We start from the raw sequence: 9,421 nt of genomic DNA on the forward strand, positions 1-9,421 counted from the left end.
GAAAAATTTGTTGAGGTCACAGTAGAGCATTTCTCACAACTTTCCAGCCTTTACAGAGTACCCCTGCTGAAGTTCTACATTCCTCTTTCATTGCCCCCATAAAGTATAATGCCAATAAAAATGCCCCCCAAACACAGTATGATACCCCATATTGAATTCTTCCACATTAGGCTCCACATGTACAGTATAATGACCCTACTGTACCCCACCACAATTTACAAGGCAAAGTATACTGACCCCAACACAGTACGATCCTCCAACTGTGACCCCTCCCACAGCCCTCCAAGAAGTATAATGGACCTACATACAGTATAATTGCTGCACACCTCTCTACACTGTAAAATGGATTGAACTAGCCCTCCATTCAATATAATGGCCCCCACACAGCCCTGCACACAGTATGGTGGACCACGCATATACCTTCACACTGTATAATTGCTTACATACAGTGTAACAGCCCCAAGACAGCCCTCCAAATATTATAATGGCCCCACATAGCCCAACAAATATTGTAATGGGCCCCAAATAGTCCTCTCTATAGTATAATGCCCCCCAAATAGTCCTCCATATAGTATAATGCCCCCCATCTCTGCTGCATTTATGGGGGTCCATCTGGCATATAATGACGTGGGAGTTTGGGTGAAAAATTGTTGGGCATACAAGTTCGTCTGGGATACCATAAGATTTATTATTTTCTCACTGAAAAAGAATTTGAAGAAGTCAATTTCAGTGAGGCCAGTGGTGTCAAACTGGATTCCTGAGCTGCTGCTGAAATCCGGAATGACAGGCTGATAATTTTCCGGGGGGGTGCAATTGAGTCTCCCGCCAGGGCCGTGGGGTACTCGGTACCGGGTCCTGCTGTTCACAGTGGGATGTCACGGGGGCTGCGACCCGCTCTGTGGCCCTGGGCGCTCATGTAAAAGGGAAAGGTCTTTAAAGGGAATAAAGTTTATGTTCGTGATGTCACCAGTGGTATTCGGTCAGTGGAGACCGACGCTGCTTTAACCCCTTTCTGACATATGATGAACTATCCCGTCGAGGTGGTATGGGCCCGTATGACCACCGACGGGATAATACGTCATCACCGATCAGCCGCGCTCACGGGGGGAGTGTGGCCGATCGGGGCCGGGTGTCAGCTGACTATCGCAGCTGACATCCAGCACTATGTGCCAGGAGCAGTCATGGACTGCTCCTGGCGCATTAACCCCCGGCACACTGTGATCAAAGATGATCGCAGCGTTCCGGCGGCACAGGGAAGCATCACGCAGGGAGGGGGCTCCATGCGTGCTTCCCTGAGACCCTCGGAGCAACGCAATGTGATCACGTTGCTCCGAGGGTCTCCTACTTCCTCCTCCCTGCAGGCCCAGATCCAAAATGGCCGCGGGGGGCCTTCCGGGTCCTGCAGGGAGGTGGCTTCCAAGCGCCTGCTCAGAGCAGGCGCCGGGAAGCCTCCCTGCTGTGCATGTGTGATCGCTAATCTGACACAGTGTACAGCAAAGTGTCAGATCAGCGATCTGACCCTATATAGTCATGTCCCCCCCTGAGACAAAGTAAAAAAAGTAAAAAAAAAATATTTACACGTGTAAAAAAAAGTACACATATTTAGTATAGCCGCGTCCGTAATGACCCGACCTATAAAACTGTCCCCTTAGTTAACCCTTTCAGTGATCACCGTAAAAAAAAAAAAAAAAAAAACACACTTTATTATCATAACGCCAAACAATATAAAAAAACCATGGAACCGCTGAAAACGCCATCTTGTCCAGCAAAAAACGAGCCACCATACAGTGTCATCAACGAAAAAATAAAAAAGTTATAGTCCTCAGAATAAAGCAATGCAAAAATAATTATTTTATATATAAAATAGTTTTTATCGTATAAAGCGCCAAAACATAAAAAAATTATATAAATGAGGTATCGCAGTAATCGTACTGACCTGAAGAATAAAACTGCTTTATCAATGTTTCCAAACGTGGAACGGTATAAGTGCCCCCCAAAACAGAAATTAATGAATAGCTGTTTTTTGTTCATTCTACCTCACAAAAATCGAAATAAAAAGAGGTAAAAAAATGTCAAGTGCCCCAAAATGGTATCAATAAAAACATCAACTCATCCTGCAAAAAAACAAGACCTCACATGACTCTGTGAACCAAAATATAGAAAAATTATAGCTATCAAAATGTGGAGACACAAAAACTATTTTTTGCAATAAAAAGCGTCTTTTAGTGTGACGGCTGCCAATCATAAAAATCCGCCAAAAAAATGCTATAAAAGTAAATCAAACCCCCCTTCATCACACCCTTAGTTAGGGAAACATAATAACATTTTAAAAAATGTATTTATTTCCATGTTCCCATTAGGGTTAGGGCTAAAGTTAGGGTTAGGGCTACAGTTAGGGTTGGAGTTAGGGTTGGGGTTAGGACTGGGGTTATGGTTAGGGTTGGGGCTAAAGTTAGGGTTAGGGTTGGGGCTAAAGTTAGGGTTAGGGTTGGGGCTAAAGTTAGGGTTTGGATTACATTTACGGTTGGGATTAGGGTTAGGGGTGTGGTTAGGGTTATGGTTGGGATTAGGGTTAGTGGTATGTTTGGGTTAGGGTTTCAGTTAGAATTGGGGGGTTTCCACTGTTTAGGCACATCAGGGGCTCTCCAAACGCGACATGGCGTCCGATCTCAATTCCAGTCAATTCTGCGTTGAAAAAGTAAAACAGGACTCCTTCCCTTCCGAACTTTCCCGTGCAACCAAACAGGGGTTTACCCAAACATATGGGGTATCAGCGTACTCAGGACAAATTGGACAACAACTTTTGGGGTCCAATTTTTCCTGTTACCCTTGGAAAAATACAAAACTGGGGGCTAAAAAATAATTTTTGTGGATAAAAAAATAATTTTTATTTTCACGGCTCTGCTTTATAAACTGTAGTGAAACACTTGGGGGTGCAAAGTTCTCACAACACATCTAGATAAGTTCCTTGGGGGGTCTAGTATCCATTATGAGGTCACTTGTGGGGGGTTTCTACTGTTTAGGTACATCAGGGGCTCTGCAAATGCAACGTGACGCCTGCAGACAAATCCATCTAATTCTGCATTCCAAACGACGTGCCTTCCCTTCCGAGCTCTGCCATGCACCCAAATGGTGGTACCCCTCAACTAAGAGGGTATCAGCATACTCAGAACAAATTGGACAACTTTTGGGGTCCAATTTCTCCTGTTACCCTTGGGAAAATACAAAACTGGGGGCTAAAATATAAATTTTGTGGAAAAAAAAAGAATTTTTATTTTCACGGCTCTGCGTTATAAACTGTAGTGAAACACTTGGGGGTGCAAAGTTCTCACAACACATCTAGAGAAGTTCCTAAGGGGGTCTTCTTTCCAAAATGGTGTCACTTGTGAGGGGTTTCAATGTTTAGGCACATCAGGGGCTCTCCAAACGCGACATGGCGTCCCATCTCAATTCCTGTCAATTTTGCATTGAAAAGTCAAATTGCGCTCCTTCCCTTCCGAGCTCTGCCATGTGCCCAAACAGTGGTTTACCCCCATATATGGGGTATCAGCGTACTCAGGACAAATTGCACAACAACTTTTGGGGTCCAGTTTTATCTGTTACCCTTGGTAAAATAAGAAAATGGGAGCGAAAAGATCATTTTTTGTGAAAAAATATGATTTTTTTATTTTTATGGCTCTACATTATAAACTTCTGTGAAGCACTTGGTGGGTCAAAGTGCTCACCACACATCTAGGTAAGTTCCTTAGGGGGACTACTTTCCAAAATGGTGTCACTTGTGGGGGGTTTCAATGTTTATGCACATCAGGGGCTCTCCAAACGCGACATGGCGTCCCATCTCAATTCCAGTCAATTTTGCATTGAAAAGTCAAATGGCGCTCCTTCGCTTCCGAGCTCTGCCATGCACCCAAACAGTGGTTTACCCCCACATATGGGGTATCAACTTACTCAGGACAAATTGGACAACTTGTGCGGTCCAATTTCTCCTGTTACAAATTGTAAAATAAAACAAATTGGAGCTTAAGTAAGTTTTTGGTGAAAAAAGTGAAATGTTAATTTTTTTTTTAAACATTCCAAGAATTCCTGTGAAACACCTGAAGGGTTAATAAGCTTCTGGAACGTGGTTTTGAGCACCTTGAGGGGTGCAGTTTTTATAAAGAATGGTGTCACACTTGGGTATTTTCTATCATATAGACCCCTCAAAGTGACTTCAAATGTGATGTGGTCCCTAAAAAAATGGTGTTGTAAAAATGAGAAATTGCTGGTCAACTTTTAACCCTTATAACTCCCTAACAAAAAAAAAATGTGGTTCCAAAATTGTGCTGATGTAAAGTAGACATGTGGGAAATGTTACTTATTAAATATTTTGTGTGACATATCTCTGTGATTTAAGGGCATAAAAATTCAAATTTGGAAAATTGCGAAATTTTCACAATTTTTGCCAAATTTCCATTTTTATTCACAAATAAACGCAGGTAACATCAAAGAAATTTTTACCACTATCATGAAGTACAATATGTCATGAGAAAACATTGTCAGAATCATCAGGATCCGTTGAAGCGTTCCAGAGTTATAACCTCATAAAGGGACAGTGATCAGAATTGTAAAAATTGGCCCGGTTAGTAACGTGCAAACCACCCTTGGGGGTAAAGGGTTTAAGGGGTCTTCTGGGGTGAGATTATGGCAGCTAGATGGAATAACTTCCCACAGGTGAAGTATATCCCCAGGGCTCCCGATGTGTAGATGGAAGATAGTGAATGGCGCAGTAAAGAATGAGGACACAGGTTTGCAGTCTCTTTACCTTGTTTACTGAAGTCTTCAGGCAGCCACAGTCCAGGGCACCAGATCACAGGGCAGGCAGGGTCCGGCCGGCTTGGAGGCAAGTTAGGAGTCCCCTTACCCAGGTGGAAATCAAAGCCTTCCTCTAGCGCCGTGATGTTGTAGTCCCTTACTGCCTATGGCTTCACACAGGTCCTCACAGATGTTCTCTCTCTCTCTGTCCCCCGTATAGCATAGGACACGACCCGTATGACTGGTGACTTGAGGCAGTTTCTAGGGACCCTAGCACGCCCCAGCCTCTAAGGGTGTCACCGTGCCTCCTGGGTACTAAGGCGGACAGGGAACGTGGAATTCAGCTGTCCTGCCCATCTCTGATGTAAGTCATGGAGAGCCTTACGACCCTTGGTGTTCCGGCTACAGGTCTCTGCGCCTCAGAAGGAGGCAGCCTGCTCGGGGCTGGTCTCCCCCTGGTTTCCTCTCTTGTGCTTTGCTCTCCTGCACGTTCACTGCAATGTATTCAGCTTTCTGTATGTCTCTTTCCGGGAACTGCTGCACTGCGGCTACACAGCTCCGTAAACCCTCTTCTGCCTCAGACTGATCCAGTCTGTTTCCTGGCAAGAATTCACTTACTTTCCCAACAGGAAGTCACTTAGTAAATAGGATCAAAAGCTTCTCCTGGTGGCCTGGAGTGTGAACGTGTTGCATGTTTGTGGTACCTGGTTACAGTTATCCCTTCTTGCCTTCAAGCATAACATAACTCTCCCCGGGAGGAAAGCAATGCTACTGTGACGAAAAGGACCCTGGGGCGCCACACAATCCATACGGGATCGATTGCTGCAGGAGTTGCCTGGGTCCTAGGGTGCCTTGTTGGGGGTCCTTCCTCACCAGATGAGGAGGAGGAATAGAGGAATGTGGGATCTTCCTCACTGGATGAATCCGTGATGGACGCAAGGATGGCGTGAGCCTCCTCTGGTGAATAGCGCCTTGTTGACGAATAGGCCATTTTTTTTTTTTCCCCACACCTCGGGGATGTGTATGCAAGTGGTGCTTTTATACGTGTAATGTGTGGGGCTTGTGTAATAGGGTACAATTTAGTATAAAAAGCTGAGAAAAAATAGTAGAGAGATAAAATGTAGAAAAGAAAAAAAAATGAAAAGAAAAGTCAGATGAAAAAAAAAAGTTTGGATAAAAAAAATAAGACGTTCACTACACTAATGCCCTCCCGATAAATTTACCCGCCGCAAATAATTATTTTTTACAAAAGAAAAACGGACGTCAGCATCAATGTGACGTACGCTTCCCTAATGCACTCGCTAAAAATTTACTCGGCGCAACTAATTATTTTTTTACAAAAGAAAAACGGTCGTCACGAACAATGTGATGTACGCTCCCCTAATGCACTAGGAATTACTCAGCGATAGAAACAAACACTGACGCCGGCAAAACCTAGCACACTACCTATAAAACTACTCTGTATGATTTTTTTTTTTCACTACCACAAGATCAGACATCACCAAACACTGACGCCGACTAGACCTAATACACTACCTATAAAACTACTATACGATTTTTTTTTTTTTATAAAAGATCGGTCCTCACTAACGCTGTGATGCCGGCTACTCTACCTTGCTACGTCTAAAACTACAACTATACTAACTACTATTATTATTTGTTTCTACAAATAAAAATCGGACGTCACTTAAACTGCTATGTCCGCTACGCTAACTAGCTAAAAAGAGAAAAATTCCTGTGGCACAGTCTTTGATCAGCAGCAATGCTGATCAGAGCGCTGCGGACACAGGAAGCGTACAAATGCTCTGCGCAGGACGCAGCGGACACAAAAAAAGCGCAAAAAAGTGCGCTAAAAATTAAATTGAAGGGGGGAGGGGGGTACTGGAACAGGGATGGGGACTGGGAAAGGAGACGTCACCAAACACTGACGCCGGCTACGCTACGTCTAAAACTACACTGCACTAACTACGATTATTATTTTTTTCTTAACAAAAAATCGGACGTCACTTAGACTGCGATGTCCGCTACTGTGATACAAATGAGACAAGAATGTCTGAATGTATGTGTAGATAGTGATTTCATGTATCTATTGCCATTAACTGAGTACAAAGACAAAATGGAAGCGGTGCCCTTCAAGTGATCTATTTATATTGCATGAGGAGATGTGGCACAAAATAACAAGGCCGAATAACAAGACAAGTGTTATTTATATTGCATGAGGAGATAAATGTGGAATTTGCACAATAAACAGCTCGTGATCTTTATAGTAACAATAAGAAAAATGCCAGTACGCATGACAGCTTTAAAGTGTATAAAACAGGACGGTACCTAGATGGGGGAGGGACATTTCCAGACTCTTCAAGTGGATGCACTGTGGTCTGTGATGTAAGCCGGGATTGTTTCCTTCCCCCTGTCGAGGTCCCCCGTCAGGAGAAAGAGATGCTACAATATCCGGTAATGTATTGATGCTTACTATCTCTATATATATATGATTGTATAACAAAGATGTTGATCATTGCATGTCAGAACTTTTGAACTAATCTTGTGCCAAAGGTCATTATAAATCTTTTTAATCACAATTAATAAATTTCATAATCTTGTTTTACCGAAAAAGACTTTTGTCTGTGCCTAATTAGTATATTAGTGAGTGCTCCGTAAGTAAGGCATAACGCCTCCTCATTAATGACTCGGTAAGACAGCTACGCTAGCTAGCTAAAAAGAGAAAAATCCCTGTGGCACAGTCTTTGATCAGCAGCGATACTGATCAGAGCGCTGCGGACACAGGAAGTGCACAAATGCTCTGCGCAGGACGCAGCGGACACAAAAAAAAGCGCAAAAAAGTGCGCTAAAAATTTAATTGAAGGGGGGAGGGAGATACTGGAACAGGGATGGGGGACTGGGAAAGGAGAGATCACCAAACACTGACGCCGGCTACGCTACGTCTAAAACTACACTGTACTAACTACGATTATTAATTTTTCTAAAAAAAAAAAATCGGACGTTGCTTAGACTGCGATGACCGCTACGCTAACTATCTGAAAAAAGAAAAAATCCAGTGGCGCAGTCTCTGATCAGCAGCGATACTTATCAGAGCGTTGCGGTCACGGGAAGAGCACAAATGCACACAGGAAAAAAGCGTAAAAGAAGTGCGCTAAAAAATCAATTGGAGGTGGGGGAGGGGGGTACTGGAACAGGGATGGGGGATGGGAAAGGGATGGGGGAGGTGCTGCTGCTCTGCTGTGATCACAGGAGTCACACAGAAAGTAAATCACAGAAAAAAGCAGAAAGCACAGTAGGAAGCTGGAGCTGGTTGCTGAAGATGGAGCCTGGAGATTGCCGGGTTGATCACACTGGCCACCAATGGATTCTTTTCTCAGGTGAGACACAGAGGGGCTTGGACAAAGGCTCTGCATGCCAAGTCTGAGCTAAAGATGGCATGCAGGGTGGTGATCGCTATTTTAAATTAACCCTTTGGCGCTGACTGGCTAGAAGCTACTGATCAGCCAATCAGCGCCATAGGGGTTAATCTGGTGAGGTGATGCAGCGCCCCAGAGTCCTGGTTGCTGCAGTAATGTCGCCCTTCCACCAGGGGGAGTGATATTACGTCTGATGGTACTAAAGGAGTTCACCTTGCCAGGTATCACAAGTCACACACTACACTTCACACTCCAGTCCACCAGGGGGAGCCTTGCTTCTATCTATTAAGGCACTCCTCACACACGGGTAAAACTGGTGGGTTGGATAGGAAGTCAGTGAGAAGCTGCCTGGGTTTGACGCAGAGAGGACCTGTCAGGTAGACATAGGGAGAAGGAGGAACATCTGAGCTGCAGACAGAGGGTCCCTGTCAGGGGTAAGATCCTGGCAGAGGCCTAGCACGAGATAGAATGCTACGGAGCTGCGCCTGCCCCAAGTGCAGCAGCATCCTAAGAAAGGACACGAAGCGAAGTGTATTGTGAAGAGTGAGAAACGAAGTCACAGCACAAGGAGATAATACCGGGAGGAGTTCTGCCACGAGATCGGCAGCCTCCTTCTGAGGCGCGTAGCCGGTGGCCGGAACACTGAGGGAGTAATTGTCTCTAACTCATTACTTCAGAGACCAGCAGGACAGTCAATTCCAAGTTGGCTACCCGACCTTAATACCTAAGAAGACACGGTGGCAAATTGTGGGGGTCGGGGCATCTCTAGGGTCCCTACAAACAAGCCCCAGGCTATCCCAGTCATATGGGTTGTCCTATCCATACCATCTGGGGGACAGAGAGAGAGAGAACATCAGAAACATCTACGAAAGTTGTGAGGACTATCCCGTGGTGCTCAGCAGGGAGGTACTACAACACACAGGCGCTAGTAGGAAGGCTACTGATTTCCACCTGGTTAAGAGAACTCTGGATGTGCCTTCGGAGAACTGCAACCTTTGTGTCCTCGTTATTCATTGCGACTTACATTGTCCACCATCACCACCTACACATCTGGGAAGCCCTCGGGACATACTTCTCCTGTGGGAAGGTATACCATCTAGCTGCCACTCCATCACCCCAGCGGACCCCTAGCAGCGTCGGTCACCCTGACCGAATACCACAGGTGGCGTCACGAACACCAGACAAACTTTACCCTTTAATTGGACGCCCCTCAG

Source organism: Ranitomeya variabilis, chromosome 1 (genome assembly GCF_051348905.1).
Source record: "Ranitomeya variabilis isolate aRanVar5 chromosome 1, aRanVar5.hap1, whole genome shotgun sequence".
In the NCBI taxonomy this organism is placed as follows: Eukaryota; Metazoa; Chordata; class Amphibia; order Anura; family Dendrobatidae; genus Ranitomeya; species Ranitomeya variabilis.